Source organism: Lithobates pipiens, unplaced genomic scaffold, assembly GCF_037356315.1.
Source record: "Lithobates pipiens isolate NorthernLeopardFrog02 unplaced genomic scaffold, aLitPip1_a1.2 Scaffold_16, whole genome shotgun sequence".
Classification (NCBI taxonomy): domain Eukaryota; kingdom Metazoa; phylum Chordata; class Amphibia; order Anura; family Ranidae; genus Lithobates; species Lithobates pipiens.
Genome location: NW_027507748.1, coordinates 206959530 through 206980195, shown reverse-complemented (window position 1 = coordinate 206980195; position 20666 = coordinate 206959530). Strand labels below are relative to the sequence as shown.

General features: G+C 44.6%; 1 protein-coding gene across 1 annotated transcript in view; it reads right to left on the bottom strand.

The window, feature by feature from the left end:
- The window catches only part of CCDC80 (coiled-coil domain containing 80), a 218073-nt gene extending 216399 nt beyond the window's left edge, over positions 1–1674 (bottom strand). Inside the window, exon 1 of the mRNA XM_077480931.1 lies at positions 1299–1674. The gene's annotated coding sequence lies outside the window, so the exon portion shown is untranslated. The remainder of the gene's footprint in view (positions 1–1298) is intronic.
- Positions 1675–20666: the final 18992 nt, after the last annotated feature.

Here is a 20666-nt window from a genome sequence, read left to right as displayed (position 1 = left end):
TCGCTTCCGCCATTCAATGTTATGGAGCTAAGTGGGGGGCCATCTTTCCCTTACTCGGCTCCAGGCCTGTCAGGGGAGAGGATGCAAATTACTCTGCCATTACCAGCGGCTCCGGTAAGCGGCAGAGATGACCAGAACGCGGCCGAGGGGGCCCCCGATAAAAGGGATCTTGCAGCGAATCTGCCACGGAGACCACTTTTTGCTTAAAGCGGCGCACCGTCCGCGTTTCAGAAAATATTATATTTAGCGTCGTAGTACCGACGTAGTATTATGCTACGTGGTTAAATGTATTTTTTATTTAATTTATTGTTTAAAACTTAAAAAAATAGCATCAATCTTTCGTTTTTATTTCATATTTTGAATAACTTTTAATGTATCTTTTCCTAGACTATTATATTGTCTGCAATATGTAACATGTCTGCTTTTATGTGCATCTTGCTGGAGAATTTACATGCATATTAAACATCGCAATAAATTTTGACGTTTTTTTGCTTCCACAACCTGCATGAATATATTTCTGAGTCATATCAGTCTCAACCCTCCCCCCCCAACCTCTTTAGCTTCTGTCTCTGCACAGCCGAACATTTGGCTTCCTGAAATCTTTTTCATAGTCTCTCCGCTTTGGCTGTTTGAACAAATGCTGCAATGTTTCTCCCTTTTTCCTGAATGGTCAGCTGTATCAATACGGCTTAAAATATTTAAAAAATAAATAAATAAAAAGTACATTTGCTACATGTGCAGTTCTTTTACAGGCTGGAGGAATGCCAGTGAATTGTGGGAAAAGGCAGCAGTACAAAAAGGGTTAAACCCCTCTCTAAGCAACAAGAATAGTAAACTTTTGCTGGAGTAAAAAAAAAAAAAAAAAAAGCAGTAAAGCTGCAAACATAGGTATAAAAACAAACCAAACAGCACGATATTCCTGTAAAAAGGATCATTCATTCAAAGACTACTGAATTAAATTACAGGTTAACATACTTTTTTTTTTTTAAAAAGCAACCATATGAACCACATGATCTTATTTTTAGTGTAAAAAAAATAAAATTTAAATACCGCCAACTTGCAAAATAAGTTAGAAACACAGATTTCAATCAACAAACCTTCCCACTCCTACCCCACCCATAATCATTTTGCCCCCTAATTATGCACAACTTATATAGTCAATGCATTTCTTCTTATACTTTCCGATCACGTCTGGGGAAAAAAAAAAAAGTTGGAAAGTTTGGAAAGAAAAAACTTTATACGGCTGACATTGAAAAGAATGACGGTTGGCGTGAATGTTAAAGGTTGTGATTGATTACCTTGTCTCTCCTGCTACCAATTACACATCCATTTCTATCTTTTGATGGAGTCAGCTGTCCTCTTCTAACATCTGGCTTTTCAAACACTCCTTGTCTTCTCCTTCATTTTCAAACTTCTGCTTGGTCCTTTGTTTGTGGAAGGGATGAGTATGGATTAATCGAAACGTGTAGTCTTGTCTGCAGGAAATGACACAATTTCTCACAGGCCACTGTTTATTCTGCACCCCAACTCCTGCTTCCTGTTCACTTTTAATATTTTCTTTTAGAGAGAGAAGTTTAGGGAGGAAAAAAAAAAAGAAAAAAGTCTGCTGTGCTCCTCTAGAACTAATTCACACAAGAGCAGCAGCCACTGCAAGCCAGAGAGAAAATTTGGGAAGAATTTAACTGATCAGCACAACACCGCCTCCTGCCCAATAGAAGTACTGAGGGAGGGCTGAGGACTCTCATATTCCTGTGGGGTTGAAACATTACACATCATCAGAAAGCAAGGACAGATGTTCGTTACGTAGGCTAAATTTACTTACATTCTCATTAATGTTTGCGTCCTACAGTTTGAAGTAGATGTAAACCTAACTACGACATTTAATTTGTGGTAAAAAAATAAAAAAAATGTTTTTCTTTTTTTAAATAAAATACTTGTTTTTACATTTTTTTGGTCATCCTTGATTGCATCTCAGTGCCGCTGATCTCCTGCAACCTACAAACACATTCTGTCTGTCTTGTCTACCTGTGTGCACTCCAATGATGGTTGCTTAGCATTTCTCAGAGTGGGTTGCCAGACGGACAATGTCTGCGTAAAGCTGGGAAAACATGCACAAATGGATTCCCCCATCCACACAACCATATTACACAGTTTGTGTAATTATTTAAGTAGTTATTAGAAAGACCTAGCTTAGTTAAGCGAGACAAATGAACAAGTATAGCATAGAAAAAACTGCGCTGGACTGAAGACTAGCACATTAAACTTATGTCCTGTACACATGGTCGAAATTTTCGATGGAAAATGTGCGATCAGAAAATCCGATCATGTGTGGGCTCCATCAGATGTTTTCCGTCGGAATTTCTGACACACAAAGTTTGAGAGCAGGATATAAAATTTTCCGACAACAAAATCCGATGATTTAAATTCCGACTAAATTAAGAGACCACAGCTATTGGCTACTGGCCCATTTATAGTCCCGACGTACATGTTGTATGTCACCTCGTTACGAACGATCGGATTTTCCGATAACTTTGTCCGACTGTGTGTATGCAAGACAAGTTTGGCACAAAATCCGTCGGAAAAAAATCTGATGGATTTTGTTGTCGGAATGCTCGACCGTGTGTACAGGGCATATAACTAGCAGCAACACCAAGTGCAATACACAGAAAAAACCACAATCAATGAATAAGTGAATGGAGGGTCAGCATGATTAAAAGGACTGATTAAAAAACAAAAAAAAAAAATGAACGGATTCCCCCATCCACACAAACAAGGTAGATGGAAGAATCATCCCTGCTGTGCTATTTTATTCTGACAACGGGACTCCTTTGCTGTCAGAATACACTGATCAGTTTGTTGGCAGGTAGAGTTTATTGCTGCCCCAGGCAGGAAGGTTAGTGTTAATTGTGTTTCCCGGTTATTTTCTTGGTGAACTTTTCTGGGTCTGACCCTCTGGTTCCGTGATTTATAAAAGGGATAGGGGTCTGTAGCCAAGGGCCTTGGGGACTTACATGGGTTTTTTTTGAAAGTCTGTGGTACTGTCGATCCGTCCTGTTGGCCTGCTGAATATGCTGAGTCTGGAGTGACAATTATTGCACATCTACTCTCAGGACTTTTTCCTGTACAGGTATGCTGGGGCAGCCACAAGCCTGAGTTAGAGACTAGGAATGTTAGGGAAAGACTGCACTTTATATTAAACTATCATGTTAAGTTAGCATGGCAGGTGGGACAGCTTTTTCCAGGAGGAGTTGTTGTCGGCACTTTCTCCGTATAGGTCTGTCTACTATAGCAACGGGAGCAGATCAGTACTACAGAGGGCCCCAACCTGTACACAAGTACAGAAGAAGAAGTATGCATGGAGTCAGTGCTAGATGCACAGCGGGGCTCCATACCGTTACTGGGAGTGTGGTATCGGTAATAGGCTGGACAGGTGGAGAGGGCTCTTCATGTTCCTTGTAAATGCACAAGTGACTGTGGTGGTGTACAAACTTTGAGAGAGATTATTAGAGACCAGTTGTCTATTCCAGTAAAGGTACCCTATGTGTGAATGATTGAATGAAGGTTTTCCAGCAGTCCTGTTCAACAGACGTCTGTCAAACAGGGAGGGTCACACATAGATCAAAATTTGGCTGGCCCCTGGTGAACCAGCCAAATGTTGATCCATGTGTACCCAGTTTAATTCATATTGAAACTGCCACTTGGAAGTCTGTGAAAAAGAGTGACAATGCAGGGAGAGATGGAAGAAGCATTAACTTACCAACCCACAAAGAATGGGACGCTTAAACTATAATGAAAGGAAAAGCTTTGTTGTGGATGAAGTGGAGGGGGATTAAAATACCTATCAGGCTTTTATTGCTGTTTGTGTCCCTATTTGACCAAATCAACAGAAAGAAAATCCCAAATTTTGGGTTGTCCCCAGAACAGGAATAGAGGGGGAAACTTCAGATGGGGACACTAGCTCTGGTCACCCTGGTGACAACCAACGATTCCCTCACTTTGGAGGGATTTCCTCTCACTTTGAATTTTGGCCATGGGACAGAAAGTGAAGGAAATCTCCGTAATGGGACATAGATTGCAAAAATAAAACTTACAGGATTTCTAACCCTCCCTTACTCTATCCAAAGTGGAAAACAAACTTTTTCCCTTTGTTGTACTTTAAATAAAGTTATATCTTGCACTTACTATTGTATTCCACTTTTGACAACAAGAGTATTGGTGTCAAATCGATCTTAACCTTCATATTACACTGGAATATACTTTCACCTGAAAACGCTCAGATATTATGAAAGTATGGTAATGAACACTCACCAAATTTTAAAACCCCCAAAGTTTCACAGAAGTCAGATCCCCTCTGTTATATTAAATCCTTACCACAGAAAGTGTCAATATTGAGGGACCTTTGGTTACATTTATGCTTGAGAATTTGGGAAGGATGGGGTGTTTTTGGCCCCATAGACTTTTTGGGAGCACCTGGAACTTGCATTTTCACAAGTTTTTTTTTATCTGCTCCCATTGAAGTCTATAGGATAAAAAATGCCCAAATCCACCCAAAAAGAAGCCCCGGTACTTTTTCGAGTGCCTAGCATCAACAGATGCCTAGAGCACTTAGGTGTGAACAGGCATCATTTTTAAAAAAACACTTTGATTTTTACTGTTAAGCCTTTTGAAGCTTTGAACTTCGAGCTACAAACTGCTTGGGTGCACCTTTGCATTACATGGGAATGCACCTTCCAACATACAATCCAACTCCTGTGGATGTATGGTAATAAGACCTCATCAGATAGTAAGACCTCACAGCATCAAAGAGGTCAGGTCCTATTCATAAATCTTGCGCAACACTGTACCCTTTAGAGGCACGAGTGAATAAATCCACTCTTGAGTTGGGATTATTGCATCCTGTTAGTAGAAGTTTGGTGAAAGACGATTCGCGCTTTTCAGATTTGTGATTCAGTTCGGTACTGCTCTTCAGTTTCTGCTTGTTTTTGCGTATCTGATAATCAGTGCGTGTAGTCAGTAAGTATTTGTTTCTCATTGTGGACTATATCTTGGTATAGTACACTTTGATTTGCATTGCTTATTGTCTGCTTGCTTCTGCTATTCAGGTCGTTCTTTCAGGCATTGCTGTTTATCAGTGCTTTCTGTTGTCCGTTCTGACCAGCTGACCGTTTTCAAACCATGTTTCGTCTACGTACTCGTCGTAGAGTTTGTGCTGTGCAGGGACTTCGTGTTGGGGTTCTTGCTTTGACACAAGCCCGGTCCATGAACAGGGAGGGGAGGCGTTTGTGGACCAAGAATTGGTTGCGCCAGTGTGACCAGTTCTCGCACATGCCTTTGCTCCGTGAGATCCGGGAGAATAATCCTGATGATTTCAGGAATTATCTCCAGATGATGGACCCCGTTTTTCACCGTCTGCTGTCTTTGCTGACCCCTTATATCACCAGGCAGGATACCTGCATGCGGCAAGCCATCACTCCGGAGCAGGGACTCATCGCCACGTTGCGCTACAGGACCTCAAGTTCTCCACAGGCATCTCCCCCCAGGCCCTGGGGCTCATTATTCCAGAGACCTGTTCTGCCATCATTCAGGTCCTGCAGAAGGACTATATGAAGGTAAGTTTTATCCTTTAACATCACATTCTATTTCATGATTGTTAATGTCTTGCATTTCTTTCCTCATTCCCTAATTACCAGCATTGCAATATGCTCTAATTCATATTCTCTGTCCCTTTGTCCTCATGCATATTTGCCTCACTAACTTCCCCACCATGCTCTTCTTGGCCCATAAAACTATAGTCTAGTCACTTACCAATGTCTTTTGTCAGCTCCATAGTATTGCTTTCCCCTAAACACCCCCTAAAATGTCTAAAAATGTTATGTGTGTGCTTCAATTCATGCAGAGTGACATTTTTTTTTTTGGTTGTGCCAAACTCATTAGGAACCCCCCTCCCCCCAACTGTTAGCTCAGCTGATAGCAATCCTCTATCTGCTGACTTTACCAAACCCAATACAAACTCTACCTACCTTTTTGATGGTCACATTTATGGACGAATTCACCAAAGCATGTAGTGCAAGGGCCTGCCTCAATACTTTCAAATTATATAATTTTTTAATTTTTTTACCCTATTATTATCTTGTAAAGTGCTGCGTAAACTGTCGGCGCTATATAAATCCTATATTATAATAATAATAATAATAATTATCTTGATATGTAATAGCAGAATGTCAAAATGTGCTTCCATTTTGTTTTCTTTTTGTTATTATGACACTTATTACCTGTCCGGTGGGATGCCAATAGTGTAAGTAAGGAGGGGCTTCCCAAAGTATCACACATTATTTAGGCATTCAGCTCTCAATCAAGTGGAGAGGGTTACCTGTCCAAAACGTCCCCCCTCATTTTTTAGCAAGGGCCCATCAGATGGGGGGGATGGGGGGGGGTGATGACTCTGATAAGGGGACCTTATACTTTAGGCTTTAAATAGTCAGTTCCCAAAATGTTATACTAATCTTGCCAAAAAATGTTTGTGTCTAATCTGCTTGCAATGTTGATGTGCAAAATTTTTGGTCTTGTTTCACTCCACAGTGTCCTTCAACGCCACAGGATTGGCAGACTGTGGCCTCCCACTTTGCCAGTCGTTGGGACTTTCCCAATTGTGGAGGTGCAATTGATGGGAAGCACGTCCGCATCGTCCCACCACCCAACTTGGGGTCATACTATTTTAACTACAAGGGGTTTAATAGTATTGTGATGTTGCCGGTGGTGTCTGCGACCTATGACTTCTTGTATGTGGACGTGGGGCAAAATGGATGGATGTCGGATGGTGGAGTGTTCGCTCAGACGGAGTTCTACTGGCGTCTCCAGAGTGGCAGTCTGGGCTTGCCACCCCCAGAAGAGAATCAGGAAGGACTCCCGTTCGTCTTCGTCGTGGATGAGGCGTTTGCCCTGGCAAACCATCTGATGCGGCCTTTCCCGATGAGGACCCTCACCCCGGACCAGAGAATTTTTAATTTCCGCCTGTCCAGAACCTGAGGAGTGGTGGAGAACACCTTTGGAATACTGGCTAGCCGGTTCCGCCTTTTTTTAATGCCTATTCACATGGCGGAATACAAAATAAATCACATTGTGCTGGCGTGCTGTGTTCTTCACAATTTCCTAAAAAGACATTCTGCAAACTATGCGGTCTCAGTTGGCCAAGAAGCAGACTTGCTGGAAAATGAGAACCTCACGGGCCTTGAAGCTGCTCGTCCTGGCTTGCCCCCCCAAAGCGCCTGTGAGGTCAGAACCCAATACATGGACTACTTTGTGGGTAGGGGGGCCATTGATATGCCAGACAATGTCTGAGCGGCATTTTAGGAATACATTTTTCTTTCAAACTCCAATATTTTTTGCATTTACTGCTTGGCTTGGTTTTAGGTGTCTCCTAGGTAAATGTGTAAAATGTTTTTTCTTGTTGTGCCTTTTTCAACAACAGTTCAAACCCAAGTTCTGAGCAAGATGAGGGGTCAGTCTCTTCTTCAGATAATCTTATTATGTTGTGGGTCTGCTACACATACACCTTGTTTTTGGTAACTGATGTATGTAGTGCATTACTGACCAAAATCGTGCTAATTTTCAGCACCATGGCAGGAAAATGGCATGATTGTGAAAATTAACACATCACTGTGGGTGTTATTTACTAAAGGCACATCCACTATGCACTACACGTGCACTGCAAAAGTACACCTGAAACTGCACTTGGAGTGCAAAGTGGAGTTACATTTAGTAAATAACACCCATTGTCACAGAAAACAACAATTTTACTCCAAATACATCTTTTGCGCAATGAAAAAAGGAAGCCACACATTGTTGATCATTTAACTTTTTTAATCAAAGCACATTCACATTTGCATTTAGAAAAGGGTTTTACAACAAACCAACAAATTGGGTGTATCAAAAACATTCTTTCAGGTCATTTTTTTTTAACTTTGTGTTTTTGTGTAAACAGGCATGTATCCAAGCGTAACATACAGAACACAGGAACTTACAAAGTTCAACTTTGAAAAGTGAAGACAATATCAGACATGAGTATGTACAAACTGGGCTGATATTGCCTTCATCACATGGGGTGTCACCCCTGGAAAATTCAAGTTTGGAAGATGCACAGAGTGTGTCAACATGTGCTATCTCCCATCATGGGGGATCAATGTACATGTTTTGGGGCTGCAACCCCTTCATCTCAGCCACTTTCCACAAAACACGTACATTGATCCCCCATGATGGGAGATAACGCATGTTGACACACTCTGTGCATCTTCCAAATTTAGATTTTTATAAAATACAAAAGTTGTGGTTTAAAAGCAAAAAAATAAAACCCTAGCTAGTTTGGGCTGTTTCACACTCTCCCCAAAACATCAATGATGTTCTTCATTTTATTTTTAACATCATTGATGTTTTGCTGGATATTTTCCAAATCTCGATTGCACCCCATTATCTCCCCAATCAGAATCTGGGCACTTTCACTGGTAAAATGGGATTCTTCTTCCACATCACCTACAAAACAAAGCAAAAAAACACACCATGTATTATAAATATGGTGACATACATTGATGAGCTTACCGGAAGCTGTGGTCTCCAACACTCACCTGTTGTGGTGACAATTTGTCCAACTTCAACGATCTCTCCTTCCTCCTTCTCCTGCTCCTCTGCTTCTGCTTTTGGAATTTTGCCTTCTTCGGGAGGGGTGGGGTCCCTGGTGTCCTCATACTTGCTGAGTCTTCTCTCCCCTATGAGAATGTTAAAAAAGAATAATTAGCACACAGAGGGCAGAACTAGGAATATGAAACATTGCTTGGAAGTGTTGTACAATTGTGTTGTTTGGCCGAGTTCAAAGGTGACAACATTATTGTGGACACTTTGTTAAGCTGGAATACTTACCTGCAGAACGATGTTTCTTACGAACGAATGAAACTATGAACTTGAAAGTGGCCATTTTAAAATGCACAACATGAGATCAAAGCACATGGAGCATGTATGCAAGCAAGAATAATCATATGAACACACGACAACTACTTATTTTTTTTCAAGAACACGCTTGATCCTTCTGTACTGCTCGTGCTCCCTCAGTTTCAGGTTTGACCAGCGTTTTCTCAGTTGATCCATGGATCGGCGTACCCCAAAATTCTTCTGAAGACTCTTCACAACTTTATTCATGATCTTGGCCTTTCTGATATTTGGGTTTGGGTAAGGTCCATACTTCCCATCATAGTCGATCCTGTTCAATATGTCCACCATCTCCAACATCTCTACAAAAGACATATTTGAGGCCTTAAATCTTCTCTTCCTGGATCGGGACGTTTCAGGCTCCGGGCTTTCCTCACCCTCCTCCTCGTTAGTGGAACTCTGATTGTGCACCTGCGTTCTCTCCGCCATGTGCTCTCCCCACTGCGCCGAAAGCGAAGGGGCGGGGAATAGTCTAGACAGAACGTCAGGGGTTGGCGGAGTTTCACGCATGCGCACTGTATATAAAACGCAACACGCGTGTGTCGTCCGTACGATCTGTGAACAGAGGGAGAAGCTGACGCGACGATCATGCAAACGAAGGTAAAATTTTGAACTTGGTACATCACTAGGCTATACTGCTTCTAGATTGAGAACTGCATTAGTGGAGTTTAGCCTGACATTAGGGTTTGTCTTGTGTTGTGTCTTGCAGACATTATGGACATTTTCAATGATCATAGCTTCCTCCCTTTGTTCATCGATAAATACAGGGAGATGCCCTGCCTGTGGCAAGCGACACATCCTCATTATAGTAACAGACAAAAGAGGCAGGCAGCAATGGAGAAACTGGTTGAGTTTGTGAAGCCGGTGGTCCACAAGGCAGACATCCACTATTTAAAAGTGAAAATCGGTGGCCTGAGGAGTACTTATCTGAAGGAGAGGAAGAAGGTGCTGCAGTCCATGCAATCTGGAGCTTCAGCAGAGGATGTTTATGTCCCCAGGCTGTGGTATTATAATAGGATGCAGTTTCTGTCAGACCAGGCTGAGGCCAGGGAATCACTCTCTACTCTTCCTTCCACGCGTCCTATGCTACATTCCACACCCGCTGAGTCTTCCGATGCCCAACCTGGGCCTTCCACTCAGGAAGAACTGGGGGAGCCCAGCTTGAGCCAGGTATAGTATTGTTGTACATATTTTGGGAGTAAAAATGAATGATGTTAACTTGATTTTTGCTCACTAATTGCTGATTTTAGAAAGTGTTTCACATATCAACAGACAGTAGTGGCCAAAACCTTTGGGACAATAAAGAAAAATGTTGGGCTCAGAATGATAGTCTTTTGTATTGCTTAACAATTTGCAACAGTCTTGATGTGAAAATTGTGCGTGTTCGATGAACCAAAAACTAAAACTAAATCCCTATTTCATACACAGGAAGACATCAGCCAGAAGGAGGGTGTGGAATGCAGCAGCCAGGAGGTGGCTGTGGAAAGTGGCAGCCAGGAGGAGGCGGGGGTAAGCGGAAGCCAGGCGGTGGGCGGGCAAAGAAGCCTGACAGAATGCCAGGTCCCTCCCCTCCTCCTTCCACGCCAAATGGCGAGAAAGGGGGGGAATGTGGAGAAGTCGGCTCTGAGGCTGATTGGGAAGGCTTCAGCGGCCCTCCAAGCCAAACCCACCTATCAAGAAGCCTTTGCCGCCTTGGCTGCATGCAAACTGGAGAAAAGGGAGGAGGGGCAACAGCTCTTGTGTGAGGAGGTTATTCTCCACACCCTCAACAAGGGTCTGTTGGGCCAAATGACACCAGAAACACACTTGTGTGGTTTGGCCCATGCCCCTGCTCCTCCTCCTTCTGCCACACCTCCAGCCACAGCCTGGAAGGAAGCGTGGAAGGAAGACCAGAGTGTGATGACCTGGGTTCAGTCTGGTCTGACAGAAGATGCAGCCTCTTGTAGTACCATAGCCTGGGAACATAGATGTCATCTGCTGCTGTTCCGGGTTTCTTGAACTTCAGGACCAGACTTCTCTCCCTCAGACATGTACTCCTCAGGCCACCAAGTTTTGCGTTTAAATAGTTGATGTGTGCCCTGGGGGCCAAAGGCTTTGCTAATCTCCCCAGTTTCTCCATCGCTGCCTCCCTCTTTATCTGTTACTGACACCTAAATAAAGGTTTTTTTTGTTTGAAGAAATACTTGTGTATGTGTTTTACTTCAAAAAGGCCAGTTTATTTGTGAGCAGGCAGGTACATTTCAAAAATACAAAGTGAAATGAATAACAAGGGGTACCAACACTAAACAACCTCCTGTAGATTAAAAAATAAAAACAAAATAAAAAAAAGATAATAATGTTGTTGTGGTAAGTTGACTCACAAAACACACCCCAAAAAATGGAAAGATGAGCAAACTGTCAAAAAAGGAGATGTTTATGAAAAAAAACAAACACAAAATTCACCCAAAAAACAATAAACAAAAAATGTAATTGTGTAGATGTGACGAATTTAAAAATTGTATTGCGGAAATGAGTAAAAAAGAGTCAGGAAATAGGTTTGGGAGAAGTGAATGTGACTATGAGCATCAAAAGAAGTTCCTTCTTGCAGCATTGTAAAGAACAAGAGAATGTGCTTCATGAAAGAATTTTTAACATTGCAGCATGACGAATGTGCTATATCGATTACGAGCAGTAGTTATACCTGAACGAGCGCTTCCGTGTCCGAATTGGATTGTGAGCATGCGTGGCACCTTGTCCATCGGAGTAGGCTACACATGATCAGAGTATGTCTGATCGGAGCATTTTGTCTGAAAATTTTACCGGCAAGTTGGAAAAGTTGGTCCGTCGGAGTATCCGACGGACCAACAGTCCACACACAGTCGGAATATCCGATAAAACGCTCCGATAGGAAACATTCCGTCGGAATCTCCGACCGTGTGTACAAGGGCTGATACATCTGCTTCACCTTCCGCAATCCTACACAACTCTGTTGCACTGTAATACTCCTGGCCTGATGCTTTTACCGTCCTGCCCCCCTTCACTGGCACAGCAATTGAACCTCACCAGAAGAGAAGACTGCTGTCCCTCTAGGTGGGACCAAGAGACAGCCGGCCAGTAAGCACCTTCCCCCAGTGGCAGGCTGTACGGTGTTAACGCTGCAGGGAAGCTGTTTAGGCTTGGGGTTGGACCGGTCGGCAAGGTTAATGGAGGCAGGCTGTCTAGAAATGTGTGTTTTGTTGAATGCACTCACTGGGTCTTCACCTTCTTTATCCCACTGACACAGATTCCATAAAAGACCTTCTTAGACTGACACCACTGACGCAGCAGCATTTTTTTCCCCCCACTGACACAGCTTCATTTTTCTTTTTGGTGACACTACTGACATTTTTTCTTCCAGTGACACCACTGGCAGAAGGACATTTTTTCCTTTCAGTGACACTACTGTCGAAGAGGCTTTTTTTCCATCCAGTGACACCACCGATGCAGGGGCTATTTTTCATTCCAGTGACACCACTGATGCAGGGGAATTTTTTCCATCCAGTGAAAACCACCAACGCGGGGGCTATTTTTCCTTTCAGTGACACCACTAACAGAGAGATATTTTATGCTTCCAGAGTCACCACTGATAGAGATTTTTCTTCCCTTGCCACTGTTAGCCACATATTTGTCTTCAAGACAGAATGTGCACCAAATTCTTTCCCTATGGTGTGCCACAACCATCAGCACTATTTTATCACATGCCACAATCATTCCATATGATTCAGCTCAGTGCCGTGAGCAAAGCTTTTAGCCCTGCCCCTATTCTATTGGAAGGGGGCAGTTTGTCATCTTTGCCCAGGGCACTGGTGAACTTGTCCTGGTACTGCCCATTACAGATAAGCAGACATCTTCCACTTATAATTTCCATTGTTAACCCTGCTGAACACAAACATATAGGAAGCAAACATATGAATGGTTCAATAGTGTGAGTACAGCTCAGACAAAGCATAAAATACAAAAAGTTTTTAAAAACAACCAACATTTTTATTAAATTATACCAAATCACAATATTTAAAACATTTTTTTGCTAAAAAAATGTATTTGCGAATGGTTACTTAAAAATGCATCAGCAGGAAAATTTGAAAATAAAACCAGAAAATAATGTTAGCACGCTATTACAGCATATAGCATAAATGAGGATCTTCATGGCAGGATCACCAGGTATAATTATTTAATTGAAAGGGGCAGATTTAAACTGAATTCCAGGTAAGGCTATTTTTGCACAGTGGAGTTAGTGACCCCCTGTGTTTACTAAGCAGTGGAGCAGGCACTGGGAACAAGACCTTGGAGCCAGTGGCAATAACTCTAGCATAGGTGTGCGCAGCCTATTGCATTAGAGTGGGCACCCCAAAGCTCAAACACACATGAACGCCACCTGCTGTTACAGTGAGGAGGCTCTGATGGTGGGAGACAGTTGATTGGGAGCCTATTACCTTACATCCTAAGTATAGAAGTAATATGTTCCTACAGTTGAACCTAACTGTCATGTACCTTACAGTGGAGTCAGACTGCTGAGGGTGGCCTCTCGCACGGTTCCGGTCTCCACGCCCCTGAGGATGGGGACAGGGCGCGTGAGGACACGAAAGGGTGCAGGTGCCTGAAGGTGGAAGTAGCAGACCTTGGAGATGCTGGGTCCTCACGGTAGAAGAGATGTTGTAGGTAGGCACCGGAAGATCAGCAGGTGTGCAGGAAGCACTGCGTGTCTGTAACAGGCAAGGTCGGCAACTGGCAGGCAATGCGGTACAATAACAGGAGGCAGGTGCGTAATCAGGAACAAGCAAGGGTCTGGCAACGTGCAAGCAAACGAGGTACAGATTCAGGAGACAAGCCAAAGTCAAAGTCCAAGCCGGGGTCAAAGGTAGTCCAGGAGATAGTAGCACAGGGTATCCAAAGAGCGGGTGTCAGGAACGGGTCACAGGAACAAGGATCACGGGAGCAAGGTCACAGGAGCAAGGTCACAGGAGCAAGGTCACAGGAGCAAGGTCACAGGAGCAACGATCAGGTCTACAGGAGTAGCTGAAGACGATCCAGCACTGATGTCAGGCCAGGATCCTGTTTATATAGAGGGGAGTGAGCCAGGATTGGTGGAAGTGGCCGTCCGTGCGTGAATACGTACATCCGTTCAGTTTGCGCGGGTGTCTTCGCGTGTTCGGATTGGCGTACGTCCACGTGTTCAGATTGGCGTACGTCCACGTGTTCGGATTAGCATACGTCCGTTCGTCCTGGAATTCGTACGCCTCTGACGGGGACACCGCGCATGCCGCCTGTAACGAAGGGAAACTGTCGCTATACGGGGACGGGCATACGTATGGTGAGTTCCCTGACAGTGCCCCCCCCCTTAAGGGCAGCCTCCGGATGCCCCTTAGAACCGACCTTTGAGAGCGATGAAAAGCCCGTATAAGCCTCTGGGCATGAAGATTTGCTTCGGGTTCCCAGGAATTTTCTTCAGGGCCAAAGCCTTTCCACTTAATCAAGTATTGGTTTTGTCCTTGACGCTTCCTGTAATCCAGAATGGCTTCGATTTCAAACTCCTCCTCCCCGTCTACCAATATAGCTTCTGGAGGGCTTAACTCCCGACCTGGAAAGGAATTAGGTACATCAGGCTTAAGTAGAGAAGTGTGAAATACAGGATGGATTTTAAATGAGCCGGGAAGTTCAAGTTCATAGGCTACTGAATTAATTTTCTTCTTAATTGGAAAAGGTCCCAAATATCTGGGTCCCAATTTTTTAGAGGGACACGCCAGTTTCAGCTTTGCAGTTGACAGCCACACACGATCACCGATTTTTAAATCCAATTCCCCCCTTCTCTTCCTGTCCAAAATTTTTTTATCGTCCTCCTGAGCCTTAGAGAGGGTTTCTTTAAGTACCTGATTGTTGATAACAAAGAAATTCAGCCTATCCTGGACGGCTGGTACAGGAGAATCCGGTAAGGATGTTGGCAGGAAGGAGGGATGAAACCCATAGTTGGAGTAAAATGGTGACTGGTTTGTGGTGGAATGAGTAGAGTTGTTAAATGCAAATTCTGCCAAGGGTAGTAACGAAGCCCAATCCTCCTGAGAAAAAGAAGTGAAACAACGTAAATATTGTTCTAACGTTTGATTAGTGCGTTCAGTCTGCCCGTTTGTTTGGGGATGGTAGGCTGAAGAGAAATTTAACTTGATACCCAGAGCTTCACATAATGATTTCCAAAATTTTGACGTGAATTGGACTCCACGATCAGAGACAATATCACCAGGAATTCCATGGAGCCTGACAATTTCTTTAATGAATACTCTGGCTGTCTCGGTTGCAGATGGAGTTCCCTTCATGGGGATGAAATGTGCCATTTTGGAAAAGCGATCCACCACCACGAAGATAGAGGAGAATCCTTCAGAGGGGGGAAGCTCAACAATAAAGTCCATTGCGATCTTATCCCATGGTCTTTCAGGGATAGGTAATGGCCTCAACAATCCCCAAGCTTTATTCTTGCTGTTTTTATTCCGGAGGCAGGTTGAACAAGAGCTAACATAGTTCCTGCAGTCTTTCGCAAGGTTTGGCCACCAGAAATGCCTTTGAACTAAACTTATCGTCTTGTGACCCCCAAAGTGACCCGCCAGGGGATAGTCTTGACAAGCCTGTAGAACGGAGGTGCGAAGATTTTGAGGAATGAATAGTTTACTTCCTCGCCAGAGAAGACCATCTTTTTCTTGGAGGTTAATATCTGGAGGGACTGATGCACCTTGAGACGACTGCCGAACCTGTGACAGAAAACTGGTTCGTGTTAATAGAAAGTTCCCTGCTTGCAAAATGGTGTCCGGAGGGGATGAGGCTTCGGTTTCAGAGAACATACGGGATAATGCGTCGGGTTTACTGTTCTTGGATCCTGGTCTGTAGGTTATGTGAAAATTAAAACGGGAGAAGAAAAGAGCCCATCTTGCCTGCCGGGGCCTGAGACGCTTAGCTGTTCTGAGATATTCCAAATTTTTATGATCTGTAAAAATTAATACTGGATGTGTTGCCCCCTCAAGTAGGTACCGCCATTCTTCTAAAGCCAGTTTGATTGCCAGGAGCTCCCGATCTCCCACATCGTAGTTCTTTTCTGACGTATTTAGTTTTTTGGAAAAGAATGCTACAGGATGCATTAATGATTTAGGTCCTTGGCGTTGGGACAGGATGGCGCCTACAGCGTTCTCTGAAGCGTCCACTTCCAGAGTGTAAGGTAGAGCAGGATCAGGGTGTTTGAGTATTGGGGCCGACGTGAATAGCCCTTTTAGTTTGTCGAACGCAGCTTGGGCCTCGATGGACCATCGGAAGCGGTTTTGTTTGCTGGTGAGTTGCGTGATGGGAGCTATAACACTGGAAAAGTTTTTAATAAACTTTCTATAAAAATTAGAGAATCCAATGAAGCGCTGTACCCCTTTCTTATCAGTTGGAGGTGGCCAGGATAAAATGGCTGAAACCTTTTGAGGATCCATCTCTATTCCCTCCGTTGATATTACCAGACCCAGAAAGTGAATGGTCCGTCGCTCGAATTCGCACTTCTCGGCCTTGGCGTAGAGCCCATGTTGTCTTAACCTCAGGAGAACTTGTTTCACATGGTCACGATGGGTTTCTAGAGAGTCTGAAAATACCAAAATGTCATCTAAATAAACAATTACAAACAAATCCAAAAAGTCCCTGAAAATGTCATTAACAAAATGTTGAAAAGGGTAGTTGCAGAGTCTGAATGGCATGACCAGGTACTCAAAGTGGCCAAAACGTGTCCGAAAGGCCGTTTTCCATTCGTCCCCCTTACGGATTCTGATTAGATTATAGGCCCCTCGTAAATCCAGTTTCGTAAATGTTTTGGCTGATCGAAGTCTCTGGAATAATTCTGGAATCAATGGAAGGGGGTAGCGATTTTTAATCGTCACTTTATTTAAATCCCTGTAATCCACACATGGGCGGAGCGAATGATCCTTCTTTTCAACGAAAAATATTCCAGCACCGGCTGGGGAAGAGGAATGTCGAATAAATCCTTTCTTGAGGTTCTCATTGATGTATTCTTTGAGGACCAGGAGTTCAGGTTCCGATAGAGGGAATATCCTCCCGAATGGAATTTCGGCTCCAGGTAGTAACTCGATTGGGCAATCGTAGACCCGATGAGGAGGGAGTGTGTCTGCCTTTCTTTTGTCAAACACATCCAGGAATCTGTGGTATGTGACTGGGACCAACCTCTGGAGCTCAGATGTAGAACCCGAACAGGCAATGACCGGAACCAGGTGGTTTGAGGTCCTGACACAATTTTGGAGGCAGTAAGTGGATCGAAACACGACCTCACCGGTTATCCAGTTTATTTGGGGATTATGGGCTTGTAGCCATGGCATTCCTAAAATAATTGGGAAGAGTGGTGAAGAAATGACATCCAGGCAGATTAATTCTTGGTGATCGGATAGAATGTTGGCAAGTAGTGGCTGAGTCTCATGGGTAATAGGACCTGATCTGATGTTGGATCCATCTGCTAACCTTATAGAAAGTTGGCGTTGCTTGGGTACCAATGGAATGTTGTGTTGTAGAATGAGAGTATGGTCAATGAAGCAACTACAGGCGCCCGAATCAATTATAGCTTGGACCTGGAGTGTTCCTCCTGGAAGTTGTAAGGAAAAGGGAACAGCTATATGAATTGATTTTGTCAGAGGTAATGCATTGGATACAAGTGGTGAGTCTTTGAACTTACGAATCTTATTTGGACATGTATTCGCATAGTGACCAGTTTCCCCGCAGTAAAGGCAAAGGTTATTCTGGCGCCGGCATAGCTTCTCTTCAGGAGACAATGGTGAGCGAAGTAGCCCTAATTGCATTGGCTCTGGAGCTTCGGAAATGGGAGCAGGTGTGGAAGCAGGAGGATAATTCGGAGCCTTGGGTAACATCCAAGTGGGGCGAAACTGGCCAACTCTTTCAGACCTCCGTTCCCTAAGACGGCGGTCAATTTGGATCGATACCTGTATGAGGTCTTCCAAAGAACTGGGAACTTCGATACGGGCCAACTCGTCTTTTAATGATTCAGACAATCCGATGCGGAATTGGTAACGTCGTTCCATTGAGTGTCAGAACTCCACCGCCTAAAGTCCGTCACATAATCCTCTACAGGTCTGCGACCCTGTCGCAGGGCATGGAGACTGGCCTCAGCAGTTGTGGCACGCTGAGGATCGTCGTATAATTTAGCCATCTCATCCAGAAAAGAGTCCATGGTATCAAGTAAAGGGCTGGCCTGTTCCAAGAGGCGATGGGCCCAGGTCTGAGGTTCCCCCAGAAGCAAGGAGACGATGAACCCTACTTTTGTGCTTTCCAAGGAGAAGGTGCGAGGCTGTAGCAGGAAGTATAGTTGGCATGCATTACGAAAAGCATGGAATTTGCTGCGATCTCCGGAAAATCGCTCTGGAGTAGGAACTCGAGGCTCCGGGGATGGCACCACTATTGCAGGCATGGATTCTGGGGATGCCGGACTGGCGGACCGAGATGCTGTAGCCCCTTGGGAGGCTGTAGTGTTTGGAGTTAATGTCTCCACCCTCTGCTCGAGTTGATGGTAACCATCCTGCAGGCCTTGAACTGCTTGGGTAAGGGCAGAGATTTGTTGGCACAGAGCTTCCAAAGGTGAGGCCCCCCTGTCTGACTCCATGTTTCTGGCTGGATCGTACTGTCACGTACCTTACAGTGGAGTCAGACTGCTGAGGGTGGCCTCTCGCACGGTTCCGGTCTCCACGCCCCTGAGGATGGGGACAGGGCGCGTGAGGACACGAAAGGGTGCAGGTGCCTGAAGGTGGAAGTAGCAGACCTTGGAGATGCTGGGTCCTCACGGTAGAAGAGATGTTGTAGGTAGGCACCGGAAGATCAGCAGGTGTGCAGGAAGCACTGCGTGTCTGTAACAGGCAAGGTCGGCAACTGGCAGGCAATGCGGTACAATAACAGGAGGCAGGTGCGTAATCAGGAACAAGCAAGGGTCTGGCAACGTGCAAGCAAACGAGGTACAGATTCAGGAGACAAGCCAAAGTCGAAGTCCAAGCCGGGGTCAAAGGTAGTCCAGGAGATAGTAGCACAGGGTATCCAAAGAGCGGGTGTCAGGAACGGGTCACAGGAACAAGGATCACGGGAGCAAGGTCACAGGAGCAAGGTCACAGGAGCAAGGTCACAGGAGCAAGGTCACAGGAGCAACGATCAGGTCTACAGGAGTAGCTGAAGACGATCCAGCACTGATGTCAGGCCAGGATCCTGTTTATATAGAGGGGAGTGAGCCAGGATTGGTGGAAGTGGCCGTCCGTGCGTGAATACGTACATCCGTTCAGTTTGCGCGGGTGTCTTCGCGTGTTCGGATTGGCGTACGTCCACGTGTTCGGATTGGCGTACGTCCACGTGTTCGGATTAGCATACGTCCGTTCGTCCTGGAATTCGTACGCCTCTGACGGGGACACCGCGCATGCCGCCTGGAATGAAGGGAAACTGTCGCTATACGGGGACGGGCATACGTATGGTGAGTTCCCTGACACTAACCTTTAATATAATGGGGGTATTTACACTGGCCACTGGCATCCCAACCACCCACCTAGTGCCACCCCTGGATAATGCTAATGCACACGGGGTTATTTGGGTGTGCCCAGGCACACCTGGCACACCCTGTGCGCACGCCTATGCACTCCAGTAACGGTGCCTTCCAAAGTAATTTCCAGCTTCCACAAGGATCAGCCAGGTATAGTGCATACATAGTTACATTAGACCCAATGAGTTAAAATAAGTTTTGAAATTACATTTAGCCACTTTTCCCATGGGGCGGACATCATAATGCAAATCCACCTGCTCAGCAGGGGATCTCTTAGCTAAGCCCCACTGAGCCAGCGGATGACAGGTTTGTGTCTGCTCCACTATGCAGAGCGGACACGGACACAACCTCTCTGTTCTCTATGGGGCGGTTGGATGGAAATGGACCACCTGTCCGTTTCCTTCTGACTGTCATCCGATCTGATCCAGAATAGATTCCCCATCCGTATGTTTTTGGCAGATAGGATCAAATCAGATGCCAGTGGGTGTTGGCAGACATCTGGAGCAACATCATCATTCCTACATAGAGAACAATGGCTGGTCCCATCAGGTCCATCTGAAAAGCTGACAGGTGGACCTGGTCTGACCGCCCCTGTGAAACCGTCCCTAATGCTGCGTACACATGACCGGACTTTCCAGCAGAAAAGGTCAGACGGTCTTCCCGATGGAGTTCCAACGGACTTTCGATGGAGTTACGGTAGACTTCCGACCGAACATACTTGCCCACACATGAACGGACCAAAGTCTGTTCTTTTTTAACCTGATGACATACGATGGGACTAGAAAAGGAAGTTCAATGGTTCGACAGACCAGCATACAGACGGTTTTCCCGATAGAAATTTATTCTGTCGGGCAAATTTTAAACATGTTCTATTTCTAGGTCTGTCTGAATTATTGAAGAAAAAAGTCAGATGAAGCCCACACATGATCGTAATATCTGATGGAATGATTCCATCAGACCTTTTCTGCCGGAAAGTCCGGTCATGTGTATGCCTCATAAGTGGAACTAAACTGAATCTGGGCACCACAAAATTAAAATGTTGTTTAGTTCATTTCTATTATTCAAAGCAAACCCACCCATCCATCCATGTCTTCATATTTTATTTTGTTCAGAAATCGCT